At 35.7% G+C, this 9,475-nt stretch overlaps 1 long non-coding RNA gene across 1 annotated transcript; it reads right to left on the bottom strand.

Annotated features, from left to right (window-relative positions):
* Positions 1 to 346: 346 nt before the first annotated feature.
* On the bottom strand, positions 347 to 8,814 carry LOC125268213. Its single transcript, XR_007184835.1, has 3 exons — positions 8,623 to 8,814; positions 6,033 to 6,134; positions 347 to 1,490 (listed from the first exon to the last, which is right to left on the bottom strand). It is a non-coding gene; the product is annotated as an uncharacterized LOC125268213 (long non-coding RNA).
* Positions 8,815 to 9,475: the final 661 nt, after the last annotated feature.

Here is a 9,475-nt window from a genome sequence, read left to right as displayed (position 1 = left end):
ATTCAGTCTTTTCAATATGAAAGTCTTCGTTATTGAGTGACTCACTCATAAAGGCAGTCTTTGCTGCCATCTAATGGCGTAATAATGTAACTTCTGTTGCTGTTCAAGGTCAGGGACTATTTTTTCCGGCGGAAGGAAGGCTTTCAGTGATTTTACTTCATGAAAGTTGCATTGATACGTATTTTTTGGCTTTAATATATTTGTATTGTGTGGTAACTGTTTTAACAAAGCAATAAGGTACGAGATTGCTTACATATATCTTGTACCTTATTGCTTACATATATCTCTGATTGTGTTCATCAGAAAGAAGAAAGTCATATACACCTAGGATAGCTTGAGGGTGAGTAAAGCTTGGGGCAATTTTCATTTGAAAGTGAACTAATTCTTTAACATCAGTGTTTATACAGTAGTTTGAACTTGAGCACTAATGTCATTAGAGCAAAACCAAATAATTACTAATACATTCTAAAACTGATTTTTATTGTATTTGTTGTATTTAATTGTACTTTTATATATATTTTTAAAATTTAAAAATTTTTTCCACTGAAATTATTTAATATAAATTGTAATTAAAAAACAGTAATTAACTATATATATAAAAAAAAAAAGCAAAATAGTGATCTGTTTTCACTAGTGATCTCACACGTTTGGACCTCACTGTTTTTTGCCCTGAAGTAATCTGTGTTTCCATACTTTCTCTGTCAATGCAGGATACGGTAACCTTCACAAGCCATTTACTTTCTTTCCATTTCAAATGACTAACAGTCACATAAAATACACTTGTCAGTCCTGCTTCCAATGACTAACACAATACAAATATATTAGCTGTTCAAGGTTTTAATACTTGCTTGCTTGAATCCAATGTGTTTTATCTTTATCCCTGACTGTGAATGGCCTTGTAGACACTGGTGCTTCAAAAACACTGAGCACAATCAGTGCAAACATGTTCTTTGTGCTTTGAAGGAGAATTGTTGCCATGCACAAATGTGATGTATTTGTCTCTCATGATGCATCACTATGAGGATAAAGAGGTTTGTCATCAGCTCTAAATAGAATGATAAACACTCTTTGTCTTTCAAAGCGTTCCAAGTGTGTTTCAGCTGATATGTGTTTGATGCAAATGTGTGTGTTACATCAGGAGATATCAACAGTCTCAGACAGGTTTGTCTTGCACACTAAATAGAAACAATAAACACTTGGCTTTTCAAAGTGTTCCGAGTGTTATTAGCAGATATGCGTTTGATGTGGAGGTGTGTGTTATATTAAGAGACGTCAACAGTCCCAGACAGTGTTTGGGAAACATACTATATGTCCTAGTTTCACAGGTCTGTGATTTATTGGACAGTGTCCTGATCTTGATACTGTTTTTTTTTCTTCTTGTCTTTAATAAACACATACATCTAAATTAGGTTCTCACACCTTTTGTATTCAGTTGCATAATTAAACCTTGTTTCATCCTTTAATTCCGCCATCTGCCTCCACCCATGCATCTGAGGAAGAAACAGATGGAGAGGGTGAAAACAAACTAGGTGATTTTCTTGGCATGTTATTATGAATTACTGGCTTCAAGATTTTTTTATTCTTTGTGATCAGGTTTTGAAAAACAAACTCCTCTAGAAGATCAAAGCTTGCCATGAAGTTTCGAGCTAATCTGATGTTTGAATGGTATCATCAAGTGCCTACTGAAAGTATCACATTTATCTGTCCTCTTTCAGAGTGAGAGATATTGGCATCATTTCACAATGGGTATTTTTGCTTTTATAGAGCAATGGAGGTAAAGGGAAAAGGGGGACTTGGAAATGCGACAATGCAGGATGAATTCAAACCTGTCCCACTATGAGTACACAACACTTATTTGACATGTACGTGTGCATAGCTGTCCAACAGCCAAGATGACAACATCAAATAAAGAAAGGAGATGGCAAAGCAACTTTTCATTCTCTTTCTAAACACTTTCTAAACTTTCACCAGATGGACCTACACTAACAGTTTTATTTGTATAAGCAGTTTATTTATCATCATCTGATCTATATATATATATATATATATATATATATATATATATATATATATATTCCAATCTGCAATAAAATCTCTGTTTCATGAGTCAGTCTTCCATTAGAGCTGACAGCTGTGCTTTGTTCAAAATAAATAAATAAACAAATAAATAAATAATTAAGACTGAAAATGCAAAAAAAAAAAAAAAACTGCCAGTACTCATAGTCATTATGCAATTGTGCCCAGAGTCACCCACTCACTTCCACCACATGCTATACAGTTCAGTGTAATACTTTTTATACCAGTGATGAAATCGATGCAAAACATTTGAAATATTTACATGTGTAAGTACATTATAGAAAACTCACAGTACATGGCATCCTCCTGTGAAATGTTGTGAACTGAAAATCAGGCTTCAAATGCAAACTGACCTACTGAACAAGAAAAGCATTTCAAGCAATACAAAATCTGAAACTACACTAAACTGCAACATAAACTGAGATCAGAGTTTTGTTTCGCAGTGCATCCGTTCTGAAGATAGGATGGTTCAGATGAACAATTCAAACTTGATTAACACTGTTATGGCATTGGTTCATGACTAAAGTTTCCCAATAACTGCGGTGTAAAATCGGAACTAATTTATTTTAATTAGATAAATGATGCACTTGGAGAAGTGACATGTGAAGTACACAGTATTGTAATGGTGTAACTGAGACTCCATTGGACAGGGCAAAACAGGATCTGAAATGTCATTAGGAAAATCTATTGGAAAATTAGATGGAAATGTGTTTGGTTCCTAGTCCGACAGATTAGATGATTGTAAGAAGGCAGATCAGAAGGCAGTCGAATATAAGAAATGGACAGGGTTTTAGCAGACTAAATGATTGGAAAAGCCAAGAGAAGCCATATGTCAGAAGTCTGTCATTTTAACTGGAATTTCACATTACGAGGTCCAAATATTTAAAAAAAAAAATGAAACATGCATAGATGAATTGTTCACAGTAAGATCTACCACAGTAAGATCCATTTAGAAAATAGATTCAATTTTATGATTGTGCGTTTCAAGAACTCTTCTTCAATAAAAAAATAATAATAATTGAGGGTGAGGGTGAAAAATGAAAGTTTTAAGATTAGGATTAGAGATTGGAAAGATTAGAATTGGATTACTTTAACATAATAATTCATTGGAAGTTTGCTGAGGCCCCTGATGGCCCCAGACTCCTGGTTGAGAACCACTGCTATAATGGATTATGACTACAGAAATCACAGAATCCAGTTCTAATCCATAGATATGAATCATTCCTGATCAGCCTTATCCAGCCTCTGTGCTGTTTATTTATCTGTAAACACTGAGAGCTCCACAATATTTCACAGGAAGCAAAATGCAACCAGGAATTACAGTCTAATTCTGATTATAAAGTTTACAGTCGTGCTGTGCCATTAATGAGTCTCACTCTTATCTGCTTTAATAAAGCAAGAACTTACACTCGGTCTACAGGGGCCTGTTGGGTTCTGATTTATTAGCCATGCCTTATAGAAGCATATTAGACAACAAATACACGAAACAAATGTATCATAATACACTATCCCTTGGTTTCACAGACAAGGATTAAGTCTAGTCCCAGTCTAAAATGCATGTTTGAGCTTTTTTAACTGAAAGTAACTTGCACTGAAATTTCTTAAAATATATCAGTGGCATTGTTTTGTCTCAAGATGACGTTTATAAAAGCTACTTGAATGTCCTAATTGAACTAAGGCCTTATCCAGGCTTAATCTAAACCCTGTTTGTGAAACCAAGCCTAAATTACTCCAGGGGGATATAAACTCTCTGAGTATACTTTGTTTGTACGGACGAGAATGCATTGTGGGCAACCCAAACTGCACAGGTGGTTTTAAGCTGTTGCATATGTGCAGAGATGCAAGTTTGTGAATAAGCTTCTGCCAAGAACATATGTGTGACAGAAAGGATGGCCCTCTGGTAGACACACAGCATGCTGTTTTTAGCTCCAGTCTCATTAGCGATGGCCTGAACAAGCAGAGTAGTCTTAGGGGTTCATTGTGCGTCAGAGCACTGCTCACGCTCCCCAGACGGGAGGAAATATTACTCTTCACTCCTTGACTCAATGTACTGAACAGGAAATGATGTGCTTCTTTAAGGTGCTTTGATGATACAAATGGCAAAATACGTAAGACAAGTAAATTATCCGGTTCTGGGTTCAGGAGATCATGGATTTATTGTTACAATTAAAGCTGAGCTCCTAAGGTAACAGCTTGAAGACTTGAGGTAAATTATGAACATACAGGAATTGAGTGCAACAGTCTACTTTTTTAGCATTCTTTGTTCCAGATATCTTTTCGTTTAATTTTTCCAGTGGGGATTTTAAAAAGGTACCAACCAGCTACAAGGTGAATCACAACACTGCAAACCTTGATTTGAAGCAAGTATTTGAAAATCTGACAAAAAGACATAGGTATGGCTTTAATAAGCCTGGAAAAGAACTACAATCCCATAAAGCATTGCGAATGACATAATCAAAATAAAAACATTGGATAAATATAAAACTATTGATTTAAAGATGTTTAAGTATTCTGAGAGTGTAGGATACTTTTTTGTGCAAATTGCTAGTTTGATTTCTCTAATCGATGGAGATTTTTTTTTTTGCAGAATCATGGGTAATGTAATTTCTCACCAGGAATTCTGCTGTTAAACATGATAATTTAAAAAATATTGGTTGAAATAATGCAGGCCAACAAAAGCATATGACATTAATTAACACCCTCATTGATTACAGTAGATGTGTTGTTAAAGGTTTACAATTTATCATTAAAAATCAATTTCCCTATGGATAAAATGAATAGGATTCTTATTGGAACCTGAATGTTACACTCTATAGTAGCTCTGATATGTAAATGAGGGGCTCAGAGATCCAAAGGAGGCTGGAGCCCAGAGTACAAACTGAAAATTTAAAGATATTAACCTGCCCCAAAAAAGCTACAAGAAAAAAACAAACAGCGTATTAGATTGCTGTTGAAAGCATTGAACTTTAACTGTAGAACCCTTTACAGTGTTAGTCATGACTCCCAGCCCCCGTTCCTCCCGTTCTCTTGCTCTCTTTCCTGCTGGGAGGCATGCTTAAATCCCTCATTAGGGGGTGGTTTAATTGGTACTAATGCTCTGGAGAACTTCTCAGGAAATCCATTTAGCACATTCCCGAGTTTTCCTGCTGTTCTATCTATCTAATAGCGGTACTAGAAGACCCTGTTCACCGTGTGGGCGTCTTGTTTTGGGTTCATATTGAGTTCAGTTTAACATGTAAGCTGTTTAATTTCATGCTCTTTGTGAAACAAATTGCTCACAACATGTGCAAAGTCATTGTTTTGTTAATCTCCTAAAATAGTAATTTATGGAAGAGAATTTTTGTCAGTTATTCAACAATTGCAGGAAGGAATGTCCAATCAAAGTGACTAGCCTTTTGTTTTCCCTCTTACTGTTGTGGATCAATTAGCCCACAAGTCTAGCGCCCTCTGGTGGAGCCAGTAATATCTGCTCTTTCTTCTAACAGTCTTTCTCATTTGATCACTCATCTACGCACAGGCTAGACCTTCACCTGCTTTAGAGGATATGGTGTGTTGAGGTTGTTGTATTGTGTGTTTAGCTTCTTTAACAGTGTGTCGGAGGTGTTTTGTTGTGTTATTTATTGTTTGTTGGAATTGCATTGTGCATTGAGGCCGTTGCTGGATTGTGTTGTGGAATATGAGCAGTTGCTGTTTTTGCAGTGTTGCTCTTTTTCTGGCTGTACCTTTAGACTTTGTGCTTTCTTTAGTTTTTAATCTACTGTTTGAATGTTTTATCAGATTGGTGCTGTTACTTTTTATATAGCCTATATAAATAGACTTACATATTTCTGGAAGAGTTAAACAAACAAGATCTTTTTTCTTGAAGAAAACTTGCATCAAACTGTTGCACACAGAATTTGCATTTTGTGCTCTGTTGGCATCTGGATATGCGTGTGGAATTTAATATTTATGTTTACCTTAAAATATTCTTGTTTTCTGTTCTCCGCTTTGATGTAGTTTCATCCAGAAGTGTTTAGAGCAGGAGGCAGGAGCATAGCGACCTGTTTCATCTCTCTGCCCTGGTGAAAACGATTAGAGTAAAATGTCATTACTGCCAGAGGTGTGTGTGTGTGTGTGTGTGTGTGTGTGTGTGTGTGTGTGTATCTATGTATATGTGTGTGTTTATCCTTGAGGGCATTTTAACAAATCTTGCAGCTTTTATGTTAGTGACTCCATGATTCATGTGGAGCTTTGAACAGAACAGATGGAAAACCCCGAAAGCAGTTTCATCTCACTCTTACGCCGAGAGTTTAAGATTTCCCTCTGTTTTTGTTTCAACAGTACATAGAGAGTGACAGTTCAATGAGGCTGTGCACTGAACTGGCATAAAATACAAGTAAATGACCATAATTTTGTATGTCACATTAAACTGATATAAGGAACATCCAGTATTCAAGAGTGTGATCAGATCATTATAGGATAACGCATCAGAAGTTGAAGATACTGTACTCATTAGACTGTTCAGATATTGATCCTCTCCTGTTTTATGATGCCGCTGTCGCACCTTATGTGGGATTCCATTAAATATTCAGTGTCGTGGATCTCTCTCTCTCTCTCTCTCTCTCTCTCTCTGTGTTTATGTTGAATCATCTGACAAACAAGCAGCAAACGCAATTACCTCAGTCCATTATTCACAGATGCTAAACTTAGCAGGGATCAGAGGTAAAACAGATGACAAGAAAAGATATTGTTGAATCCATATATAACATGAGCCATAGTTATATTTAGAGATGGATCAGCACTATTTTAAGTAACTGCTCAGAAGGAAGTGCATGGATCACAAAGCTGAAATCTGCTTGATGTCTGATTGAATCTAAGCCATTTTATTTTCAAAGCAATGCCAAATCAGTCTCTGATCATTTTGTTGGTATAGACTCAGCACATGGGGAAAATGTTTGAGCAGTGATTTCAAAAATCATATTGTAAAGATAAAGCCTTATTTTAGACTGGGGAGAAACTAAAGCGTGTTCGTTAGCTGAAAAGTACATCATGATACCCTGAAGTACTAGATATCCTCCTACGTTAATTCTCATTATTCTTGAATTGATCTGACCTTGCTATGATTGGCTTAACCTATGAAGGACTCTTAACTAATTATCTCACATAAAAATAGTGAAATACAAATATTCACCACATTATGGTCAGTAAAAGGAGGTCTGAGGCCCTAGTTGAAGCCCTAGTATTTATTTATTAATTTATTTTAGAGAATCACAAATCAGCTTGTACAAATGTATCTGGCATATATAGCCTATTCAGATATTTCAGATTCAACAGCAGTCAGATTAAGACCGATTAAAGTTTAAATCTCCAGGAGATGGTGATACTGGTAAATACTGGCGTCATTGTGCGAGAGCTTGAACTAATAGAGTAAAACCCTTCTGTCCTCTATAATTAAGACCCTGTTTTCCTTCCCCGTGGCCTTCAGTCCTCTTCTGCAGCTGGGGGTGAAAATTACAGCCCTTCCTCGCTTTCCTGCACTTCTCTCTTATTCTTCCTCTCATATAAATGAGATGCCATCTGTTGCCATCACAACTGATGGATTTTTTTTTTTTTTTTTTACATCGCATGCCACTGTAATAGATTATATTGGTCATTCTTGCTTATTTTTGGCTAAATCTCTAAAAATAAATGATGGGATTAACTGGATTTGACATTGGAGATTTCTATAATGGATGAAAAAGGCAGAATATTAGTGAGCCCTGGCTCCAACAGCTCATATTAATGCTGAAGAATCTCACACATACGGTGAGACTAATTAAATAATGATGGGAATTAATCAGACCAACCTTGACAAAACAGAATGTGATGTGTTTTAAAAGATATATACAATATACAAAAGCTCCAAACGGTGTCAGCTGCAGGTAAGGCTGCTCTGAGCAGGCCCTGTGACCCTTTTACATAGCCTACAGTAAAAACATAGGCCTATATATTTTGTAGTATCATATTTTTATTTATTTTCCATTAAATCCATGTTTTAATATTCAGTGTCATTTCTAAAACATTAATTTGCAGATTCGGCTTTTGTGCTGCATTTGCAGTGTAAAGGTGACACATATGTTGATGTAAAAATATATTGACCCTTTTACATACATTATAATAATTTTCAGTTCATTTGTTTTCTGTCTTTATTTAAACATTTTGTTTAACAGTTACAATCAGTGGCTTTTGGCAGCCAAACATACTTTTTAAACAAAACTTAAAGTATCTACATGTGTTGAAAAATGATAAAAATGACATTTTGTTAATGAATATTTTTATTTTATCGTTGTAATAGCAAGCCTGTTCACACCAAGAATGATAACTAATGATTAAGATTTAATTGTAAAAATCCTTTACTGAACATTAACTCGCTTGTAATGTAACTTTTGTGGGGGGGTTTTGTGAAATGTTGTTCAAAATGCCTATTTGCATATAGGCCTAAATAGACTACATCCTTTGTTTTTAATTCCTTCAATGTTTAAAGGGTTAATTCACCCAAAAATGAAAATTATGTAATTTATTACTTACCCTCATGTCGTTCCACACCCGTAAGACCTTCGTTGATCTTCGAACACAAATTAAGATATTTTAGCTATCCGATAGCTCCTTGAGGCCACCATAGAGAGCAATGACACTTCCTCTCTCAAGATCCATAAAGGTACTAAAAACATATTTAAATCGGTTCATGTGAGTACAGTGGTTCAATATTAATATTATAAAGCGACGAGAATACTTTTGGAGCGCCAAAAAAAAACTAAATAACGACTTATTTAGTGATGGCCGATTTCAAAACACTGCTTCAGGAAGCATCGGAGCAAAAATGAATCAGTGTATCGAATCATGATTCAAATCGCGTGTCAAACTGCCAACGGCTGAAATCACGTGACTTTGGCGCTCCGAACAAACAGAAGATTCGACACACTGATTCATCTGTGCTCCGATGCTTCCTGAAGCATTGTTTTGAAATCGGCCATCACTAAATAAGTCGTTATTTAGTTTTTTTGGCGCACCAAAAATATTCTCGTCGCTTTATAATATTAATATTGAACCACTGTACTCACATGAACCGATTTAAATATGTTTTTAGTACCTTTATGGATCTTGAGAGAGGAAGTGTCCATTGCTCCCTATGGAGGCCTCACGGAGCCATCGGATTTCAACTAAAATATGTTAATATTTGTGTTCTGAAGATGAACGAAGGTCTTACGGGTGTGGAACGGCATGAGGGTAAGTAATAAATGACAGAATTTTCATTTTTGGATGAACTAACCCTTTAAGCGTTAATTGCGGAGGCAGATCCTCCCCATGCAACCTGTTAATTGCACAGATAACCTAATTCATTCCAGAAATAGAAATAAACAGTAACACTAACCGTTAACTC

This window comes from Megalobrama amblycephala, linkage group LG5 (assembly GCF_018812025.1).
Source record: "Megalobrama amblycephala isolate DHTTF-2021 linkage group LG5, ASM1881202v1, whole genome shotgun sequence".
NCBI lineage: Eukaryota > Metazoa > Chordata > Actinopteri > Cypriniformes > Xenocyprididae > Megalobrama > Megalobrama amblycephala.
Note: the sequence above shows the minus strand (reverse complement) of the source record. Positions and strands in the feature narration are given on the sequence as shown.